At 50.0% G+C, this 10,758-nt stretch overlaps 1 non-coding gene across 1 annotated transcript; it reads right to left on the reverse strand.

Annotated features, from left to right (window-relative positions):
- Positions 1 to 758: 758 nt before the first annotated feature.
- On the reverse strand, positions 759 to 874 carry LOC123485896. Its single transcript, XR_006659181.1, has one exon. It is a non-coding gene; the product is annotated as a small nucleolar RNA SNORA23 (small nucleolar RNA).
- Positions 875 to 10,758: the final 9,884 nt, after the last annotated feature.

Raw genomic sequence — 10,758 nt, forward strand, 5'->3', positions numbered from 1 at the left:
GAATAGCAATGTGGTTTTAATATGGTTTGACTCTTTGCAGGCTGTCAGGCTGTCTAGTCACAGAGGAAGGCTGTGCTTCTCTGGTCTCAGCTCTGAAGTCAAACCCCTCACACCTGAGAGAGCTGGACCTGAGCTACAATCACCCAGGAGACTCAGGAGTCAGACTGCTCTCTGCTGGACTGGAGGATCCACACTGCAGACTGGAGAAACTCAAGTATGTAGAGGGTTTATGTCAATGTTCATATCAGACATGTTGGAGTTATCAGGCTAGTTAAGACAAACATTCTGACCACCACTTGGACTAAGTTATATAAAGACTGTGTGTGTCTGTGTGTGTGTCCAGTGTGTATGTGTGTGTGTGTGTGTGTGTCCAGTGTGTGTGTGTGTCCAGTGTGTGTGTGTGTCCAGTGTGTGTGTGTGTCCAGTGTGTGTGTGTGTGTCGGGTGTGTGTGTGTCTGTGTGTGTCCAGTGTGTGTGTGTGTGTGTGTGTGTGTGTGTGTGTGTGTGTGTGTGTGTGTGTGTGTGTCTGTGTCTGTGTCAGTGTGTGTGTGTCCAGTTTGTGTGTGTGTGTGGGGGTCCAGTGTGTGTGTGTGTGTTCAGTGTGTGTGTGTGTGTGTGTGTGTGTATGTGTGTGTGTGACCCCAGTGTGTGTGTGTTTGTGTGTGTCCAGTGTGTGTGTGTGTGTGTGTGTGTGTGTGTGTGTGTGTGTGTGTGTGTGTGTGTAAGTGTGTGTGTGTGTGACCCCAGTGTGTGTGTGTTTGTGTGTGTCCAGTGTGTGTGTGTGTGTGTGTGTGTGTGTGTGTCCAATGTGTGTGTGTACAGTACACACACACACTGGACACACACACACATACACAGACACACACTGGACACACACACACACACACACACACACACACACACACACACACATACACACACACACACACACACACACACACACACACAAACACACACACACTGAACACACACTCACACACTGGACACACACACACACTCACTCACACTGGACACACACACACACACACACACACACTCTGTCACAGTTCCCTCAGCCAGAACCCAGAAGCAGACCAGGACAAGGAGAGTTGAACGAAGGTGAGGGTTTATTTAGATACAACAAAAGGTGCAGAATAATCCAGGGACAGAGCGGGCGGCGTGGATGAGTAGTTGGGGGTGCAGCACTAGGTCCAGTGATGGCTCGGCAGACGCCGACCATCAGGCAGAGGTGGGGTGAAGGTTCCGGACGTGTGACTGCAGGTGGAACAAAAACGGAGGTAAGGACACAAAAACTCAACAAAGTACAAAACAACAAAACTCACGCTAGAAACTCTAAACTGATACACAGAACACCTACTGTTCATGGCTAAACCGATCCGGCAGGAACTGGATGTTTGGCCAGAGCCTAAAAAGGGTGATGATGAGGGCCAGGTGTGCAGATTGCTGGCCGGGATGCAGGTGCGGAAAACCAGAGAGCTCCCGGAGCGTTCCCGAACCCTCGGGGAAACTGGAGACTACGAACCCAAAACACTGGTCACCAGACAGGACCCGACTCAGACTGCCGGGATCGTTACAGTACCCCCCCTCCGACGAAACGCCACCGGGCGGACTTCCCGGAGCGCCAGGATGGAGGCGTAGAAGTCACTGATGAGGTCTGCGTCTAGGACCTGTCGCCGCGGGAATCCAACTCCTCTCCTCAGGACCATACCCCTCCCAGTCCACGAGATACTGGAAACCCCGGCCCCGCCGTCTGGAATCCATGATGTGACGCACCGTGTAGGCAGGACCACCTCCGATCATCCGAGGAGGAGGAGGAGGGGAGGCGGAGAGAGGCAACAGAGGACTGAGGAAGACAGGCTTGAGGGGGCAGGAGACATGAAAGGTGGGATGGACTCTGAGCGTCCTCGGTAGTTTGAGTCGAACTGCCACTGGATTGATCACCTTCTCCACCACAAACGGACCAATGAACTTCGGTAACAACTTCCTAGACTCAGTCCGTAACGGAAGATCCCGTGTGGCCAACCAAACCCTATCTCCGATGGTATAGGTGGGAGCGGGAATCCGCGACGATTCGCCTGGAGCTGATACCGGTCCGAAACTCTAAGGAGTGCCTTTCTGGCCCGATGCCAGGTCCGGTGGCACGCGAATATGGGCCTGAACAGAAGGCACTGAGAGCTCCTTCTCCTGAGAAGGGAAACAGGGGAGGTTGGAGCCATACAGGCACTGGAAGGGAGACATCCCAGTGGCAGATGTAGGAAGAGTATTGTGGGCATACTCAACCCAAGGCAACTGAGAAACCCAGGAGGTGGGGGTTGGAAGAGACCAGACAGCGTAGCGTTGATTCCATCTTCTGGTTGGCTTCTCTCCGCCTGACCATTGGATTGGGGGGTGAAAACCAGATGTGAGACTGACCGTAGCTCCAATGGCCAAACAGAAGGACTTCCAGACAGCAGAGGTAAACTGAGGGCCACGGTCGGGAAACGATATCACTGGGCAAACCGTGGACCCTGAAAACCTCCCTAACCAGGATCTCGGACGTCTCGAGGCAGAGGGGAAGCTTGGCAATTGGCACAAAGTGGGGCGAACTTGCTGAATCTGTCCACGATAGTCAGAACGACCGTGTTCCCCTCAGAGGCGGGCAACCCTGACGAAGTCCAGGGCCAGATGCGACCATGGTCGCCGGGGAATAGGAAGGGGGGTGAAGTAGTCCAGAGCTGGGCCGATTGGTATCCTCTTGCTCTGCGCACACACTGGACAGGCAGCAACAAAACCCCGAGTATCTCGGCCATGGCAGGCCACCAAAAAGCGTCTGCGAAGAAACGCCATAGTCCGAGCGCCACGCCAGGGTGACAAGCCATCTTGCTTGCGTGGGACCATTTGAGGACAGCAGACGAACCGACTCAGGCACAAACAACCGACCCGGGTGGACCGTTACCGACCGGGCTGAGTCCGAAGGGCCGCCAGCACCTCCTCCTCAATCTTCCACATAACTGCTCCCACGACGCAGTTCCGGGGGAGGATTGTCTCTCGTCTTGGACCCACTCTCCTCCGTCTTGGAGAACATCCGGGACAAAGGCGTCCGCCTTGCCGTTCTTAGATCCAGGTCGGAACGTCCAGGGCAAACTTGAATCGTCCGAAAAACAACGCCCACCTGGCCTGGACGGAGTTGAGCGTTTAGCCGATTGCACGTAAGCAAGATTCTTGTGGTCCGTCCAGACAATAAACGGTTGCTCCGCCCTCCAACCAGTGGCGCCACTCCTCCAAGGAAGTTTCACCCGAGAAGCTCCCGGTTACCCACATCGTAATTCCTCTCCGCAGGCGAAAGGCGACGAGAGTAGTAGGCGCAGGGATGGAGTTTACTGTCCGTGGAGCATCGCTGCGACAGGATGGCGCCAACTCCCACATCAGACGCGTCCACTTCAACGACGAACTGACGGGCCGTGTCCGGTTGAGAGAGAATCGGTGCGTTGGTGAATCGCCTCTTCAAATCCAGAAACGCTCGATCCGCCTCCAGTTCCACTTGAAGGTCCTGATGCTGGAAGTCAAGGCAGTTAACGGAGCGGCCCACACGGCTGTAATCCCGGATGAATCTGCGGTAGAAATTCGCAAACCCCAAAAATCTCTGGAGCTGCAATCTCGTATCGGGCTGGGCCCATTCCAGAACCGCTCTAACCCTCTCCTGGTCCATCCTAATCTCTCCCCTGGAGATGATGTACCCGAGAAAGGATGTCGTGTGGGCGTGAAACTCGCACTTCTCGGCTTTCACGAACAGGCGATTCTCCAACAATCGCTGCAGCACCTGCCGGACATGCTGGACGTGGTCGGAAGGTTCCTTCGAGAAGATCAGAATGTCATCCAGGTAAACAAACACAAAGAGACCGATCATATCTCTCAGGACGTCGTTCACCATACTCTGGAATACCGCTGGAGCATTGGTCAGTCCAAACGGGCATCACCTGATACCGAAGTGACCCATCGGGTGTATTGAAACCCCGTCAACCACTTTCGTCCCCCTCTCTGATCCGGACCAGGTGATACGCATTGCGTGGGTCTAGCTTGGTGAACACCGTAGCACCCTGTAAGGAGTCGAAGCGCAGAACTCATCAAGGGCAGGGGGATACTTGTTCTTGATCGGATGTCATTCAACCCCCGATAATCAATACACGGTCGAAGAGAGCCATCCTTCTTACCCACAAAGAAGAATCCTGGCCCCAGGGGGTGATGACGAGGCCAAACCAGACCAGCAGCTAGGGACTCCTTGATGTAGGTCTCCAACGCCTCACCGTTCAGGTCGGGAGATACTGTATAACCTTCCCTTGGGGTAGACAGCTCCAGGGACCAGGTTGATGGCACAATCATAGGGTCGGTGGGGGAGGGAGTGACAGAGCCTTCTGCTTACTGAAGACTTCCCCCAAATCGTGATATGTCTCGGGAACCAGGGACAAATCTTGGGGTTTAGCCTCAATCACCTGACTGGGGAACCGAATGGAGGCAGGCAGTCTTGAGGACAGTTAGCATGACAATCAAGGCTCCAACTCGTTACCTTGCCCGTCACCCAATCGAACGTGGGATTGTGTTCCTTCAGCCAGGGTAATCCAAGGACCAGAGGAACATGGGAAGACGGCAGAATGAAGAATGAAATCATCTCAGAATGATTCCCGACAACGCGCATCTTAACCGGTTCAGTCCTGCATCGTGATACGCTGCCAGACTACTGCCGTTCAGAGTGGTGCGCCTTCAATGGCTTCCGGCAATTGCTCCTTGGAAAGCCCCAGCTGTTCCACCAACTCGGCATCAAGAAAGCTTCCATCGGCACCTGAATCGATAAAAGCGTTAAGCGCTAAGCTCTGATTCCTGTTCACAAGGGTAGCCGGGAAACGGGGTCTGACAGAGGTACTGAGAGGTTGAAACTGGCTCGCTAAAAGTCCTCCCAACTTTAGCGAGCCGGCAGTTTGACGACCGCCGGGAACAGGTGGAGATGTAATGTCCCGAGCTACCACAGTAGAGGCAGCAGTTGGTCTGACGTCTCTGTTGACGCTCCTCCTTGGTTAACTCCGTGCCGCCCCACTTGCATGGGTTCAGAATCGGGAGAGAGGACCTCTCCACTAATCCATTGTAGGAGTGGAAAATGATCGACGTGTTCTGGTCCACCACCCGACCCGACTGGGAACTGAGAAGCTGATCGGTTGGACGGAACCCATTGCTTCTCCCTCCTTCGCTCTCGGACTCGATTATCCACCCGAATAGACAAAGCTACCAAGCTGTCCAGGTCACTAGGCTCCGGATAGGAGATCAACTCATCCTTGAGCTGCTCCGACAGACCCTGGTAAAAGGCCGCTTGCAGAGACTCCTCGTTCCACCCCACTCTCCACAGCGCCAACGTCTTGAACTCGATCACGAAGTCGCCCACGCTGCGAGTTCCTTGGCGAGCGAAAACAGGCGCCTAGCTGCGTCCCTCCCTCGGACGGAATGGTCGAAGAGCTTCCTCATCTCGGCCGTGAACCCCTGGTATGAAGCCATGCAGGGATCCTGTCGTTCCCAAACGGCTGAAGCCCACTCAGCGCTCGACCACGCAGCAACTCAATCACAAAGGCTATCCTAGCCTTGTCTGTGGCATAAGAGTAGGGCTGTAGATCGAACACTAGTCCACACTGCATAAGGAAGGAACGCACATCTTCCCAGCTCTCCCTCATACTTATCCGGCGTGAACCTTGGGCTCACGGATGGACACAGCTTCCAGAAGCGGCAGGCGAGATGGGTGAAACCGGTAGTGGGTCCTCCACCGGACACTGGCGTTGGTTCTGGGACCTCCGTCAGGCGGTAGAAAGGTTCCGAACTGACAACGCGATCTCCTGTAGTACCATGCTATGATGGCCCAACATCTTCTCCTGCTGGGTAATGGCATGGCGAACAGAGTCCAGGTCCGCTGGGTTCATATTTGGCCGGATCGTTCTGTCACAGTTCCCTCAGCCAGAACCCAGAAGCAGACCAGGACAGGAGAGTTGAACGAAGGTGAGGGTTTATTTAGATACAACAAAAGGTGCAGAATAATCCAGGGACAGAGCGGGCGGCGTGGATGAGTAGTTGGGGGGTGCAGCACTAGGTCCAGTGATGGCTCGGGCAGACGCCGACCATCAGGCAGAGGTGGGGTGAAGGTTCCGGACGTGTGACTGCAGGTGGAACAAAAACGGAGGTAAGGACACAAAAACTCAACAAAGTACAAAACAACAAAACTCACGCTAGAAACTCTAAACTGATACACAGAACACCTACTGTTCATGGCTAACGATCCGGCAGGAACTGGATGTTTGGCCAGAGCCTAAAAAGGGTGATGATGAGGGCCAGGTGTGCAGATTGCTGACGGGATGCAGGTGCGGAAAACCAGAGAGCTCCCCGGAGCGTTCCCGAACCCTCGGGAAACTGGAGACTACGAACCCAAAACACTGGTCACCAGACAGGACCCGACTCAGACTGCCGGGATCGTTACACACTCACTGGAAACACACACACACACACACTGGCCCCACACACACACACAAAGGAAACACACACTGGACACACACACACCGGACACATACACACACACACACTGGACACACACGCTGGACACACACACACACACACACACACACACACACACACACACACACACACTGGACACACACACACACACACACTGGACCCCCACACACACACTTGACCCACACACTTGACCCACACACACTGGACACACACACACACACACAAAGGACAGAAACACACACACACACACACACACTGGACACACACACACACACTGGCCTCACACACACACACAAAACGTTAACACACACACACTGGACACACACACACAAAGGTACAGACACACACACACACACACACACACTGGACACACACACACATACAGACTTGGACAAAGTTATATGCTGACTGTGTGTGTGTGTGTGTGTGTGTGTGTGTGTGTGTGTGTGTGTGTGTGTGTGTGTGTGTGTGTGTGTGTGTGTGTGTGTGTTTGTGAGTTCAGGTGTATCCCTCAATGACTGTCTGTTCTTCTGCTTACCGCTACAGTGTGGAACATGGTGGAGAATACACAATGAAACCTGGACTTAGAAAATGTGAGTGTTGACTGCTGTGAAGAATATGACTAAGAATAAGTCTTAATTCAAGTGAAGTCAAAGTCAAAGACCACCATCATTACTTACTTGGTCATATTAAATATCAGCTGTAGTTCTACAGAAGCACAAATCAGGGACACCAAAGTTTACAAAGAGTTGCTTTGACAATGTGTGTGTCTGTGTGTGTGTGTGGTGTGTTCCTGTTACATATTAAATATGCGTGCATGAAGATGTGTGTGTGTCCAGTGTGTGTGTTTGTTCTGGATATGTGTATTTGTGTGTGTGTGTGTGTGTGTGTGTGTGTGTGTGTGTGTGTGTGTATGTGTGTGTGTGTGTGTGTAATTAATGGGAATACGTGTATTTTATATTACCATACAGTATAACATATGATCATTCAACAAGTCTCAAGTTACCTTAACTTCTCCTTTTGATACCTAGAAACATCTACATTAAATGAATTAGTGAAAAGTGAGTTAACATTCTAATGTGAATGATGATGATTTCTAATATTGTGTCTGGTTTCATCCATCAGATGTCTGTGATCTCACACTGGACCTAAACACAGTAAACAGATTCCTCTCTCTGTCTGAGGAGAACAGAAAGGTGACATATAGGAGGAGAGAGGAGCAGCCGTATCCTGATCACCCAGAGAGATTTGAGGACTGTAGACAGGTGCTGTGTAGAGAGGGTCTGACTGGGCGCTGTTACTGGGAGGTAGAGTGGAGTAGGAGAGCGGCTGGAATAGGAGTGGCATATAAAGGAATCAGCAGGAGAGGAAGGGGTAATGACTGCAGGATTGGATGGAATGACAAGTCCTGGAGTCTGCTCTGCTCTGACAACAGTTACTCTGCCAGGCACAATAAGAAGTTCACTACCATAGACGTCCCCAATTCCAGCCCCCACAGAGTAGGAGTGTATCTGGACTGGCCAGCCGGCACTCTGTCCTTCTACAGAGTCTCCTCTGACACACTGACCCACCTGAACACATTCCACTCCACATTCACTGAGCCCCTCTATCCAGGGATTAATGTTTATTTTGACTCCTCAGTGTCCCTGTAAATAATAACCATGGTAACACTGACAAACACACACACACACACACACACACACACACACTGGACACACACACACACACACTAGACACACACACACCACACACACACACACAAACACAAACACACACTGACACACACACACACACACACACACTGACACACACACACACATACTGGACACACAAACACACACACACTGAACACACACACTGGACACACACTGAACACACACACTGGACACACGCACACTCACACACACACACACACTGGACACACACACACACTGGACACACACTGAACACACACACACACACGCAGGACATACACTGAACACACACACACACACTGGACACACACACACACTGGACAAAAACACACACTGGACACACACACTCTGGACACACACACACACACACACACTGGACACACACACACTCTGGACACACACACACACACACACTGGACACATTCACACACACTGGACACACACACTCACCTGCACACAAACACTGGACACACACACACTGGGGACACATATACACACACACACACACACACACTGAACACACACACACACTGGACACACACACACACACACACACACTGGACACACACACACACTGGACACACATACACACACTGAACACACACACACACTGAACACACACATACACTGGACACACACACTGACACACTGGCCACACACACACTAACACACACACACTCACACACACAGACACACACTTTTACAAGTTTTGGGTTCAAATCCAGTTAAATCATGACAGGAACAAACAGACACCTCATTCCAGCGCTAAGTGTCCAACAAACACAGACATCACTTCAAAACCTGATAAACTCCAATGAACAAATAGACATGCAGGGCACCAGTCTAGTGAGGACCAGTGGTTGCTAGGCAGTTTCTGGATCCCAGGTTCCAGAACAGCTTCTATCCCAGTTCTATCTGCCTGTTAAATCAAGCAACCTAAACTGTTTCCATCAGACTTTTAGAACATGACTGAACATTTTTTCCTTTTATGATCTTTCACCACTTTGCATTTTTTATTGATGTTCTAATGATATATTTTACTGTTTGTGTGTACGTACCACAGGAGGTTGGTGGGACCGTAGTTGGGGAGGACAGGCTTGTAATGGCTGGAGCGGATTGAGTGGAATGGTATCAAATACATCAAATACATGGTTTCCATGGTTTCCATGTGTTTGATGCCATTTAATTGGCTCCGTTCCAGCCATTATTATGAGCCGTCCTCCCCTCAGCAGCCTCCACTGGTATGTACTGTCCTATATGAGCTCCAACAAGGAATTACAATGTATGTATTACTTTTAATACCTGCAAATGGCAAATAAACTACTTGAACTCCTTATGAGTGTCTGCAGCCGACTAGGCTGTTGCCGTCTGACAAGATGCCATCTGACATTACAGGAATATTCTGCAAATGTTGATGAATACACCCAAAGCAACATGCAGTCTTTCCCCTAGACTCCCATGAAGTTATAGTGGGAGGTTATGAGTTGACGTTAAGGTAACATACTCAGAACATACTGCACTTTTTGATATTGTTTTAGGTGTATCTCTGTTTAAAAATGTAAACTCTTACAATAACACCGTTAAAATACCAATGTGATAATTTGTTTTATATATTTTATGTTGAAAAACGAATTGTGCATGGATATTTTGTACGTTTCATAATAAAAAGCACGTTAATTGTCAAAACAATTTCATTATCGATTTTACGTTCCCTTTCCCAGTCACAGGTTTACGTTTTGTCATGAATCTTGCCCTGGAGGCAGAACTGCACAATTTCTTCTAGATATGCCAGCTGCACAGTCAAAATGGGCTATATCGTAAACATTTGTGGAAAATAATGTTGTTTTATGGTCTTTATTTAAGGTGAGGATTAGCAGTGAGGTTAAGGTTAGCATTCAAATCAGATATTATTACTTTATGCCTGTGCCAGCTAGTGACCATTTTGCAGAACTGCCTCCAGGGCAAGATTCATGACAATAAATGCCAACCTGCCTCCCAGTCATCCCCTCCCTATCTCTACAAGGCTGCAGAACATGCAAGCTAGTGATGCGGGGGTTGTCTCATAACCCACAGTCCCCAGGCGGGTGGGTGGCAGGCAGGTTCAACACAGAGAAAACAATAGACTACATAAGAAAATCCATCAATGGATCATTATTGTGCAATTTACACTTAAGTGGACAAAACATTACAATCCACAAAGTGATCGTATAGTATATATGCGTTGTGTTTAGAAAATAACAAACATATAGAAAAGCATACCTGCAGTAAAAGATATCAAACAGTGATGACAGGCATTGACAGGATGGTCACAGCCTCACATTCACTGGTTAGGTAGGACACAATATATATTTTAGATAGGAGCAACAGTAGTGAAACATACCCTCAATGTGAAGTAATATTAATCCATAAATACAGAGCACAAGTACAACCCTTTTATATAAACCTTTTAAGGTAGTAAGAAAATAAACATTCACTTAGTTTCAATAAGTCACCTGCTGGCAATAGCTAGCGTGACGTTGTAGTGCAGTGACCAACAGTGCTA

The sequence above is a fragment of the Coregonus clupeaformis genome, unplaced genomic scaffold (genome assembly GCF_020615455.1).
Source record: "Coregonus clupeaformis isolate EN_2021a unplaced genomic scaffold, ASM2061545v1 scaf0894, whole genome shotgun sequence".
NCBI classification, from domain to species: Eukaryota; Metazoa; Chordata; class Actinopteri; order Salmoniformes; family Salmonidae; genus Coregonus; species Coregonus clupeaformis.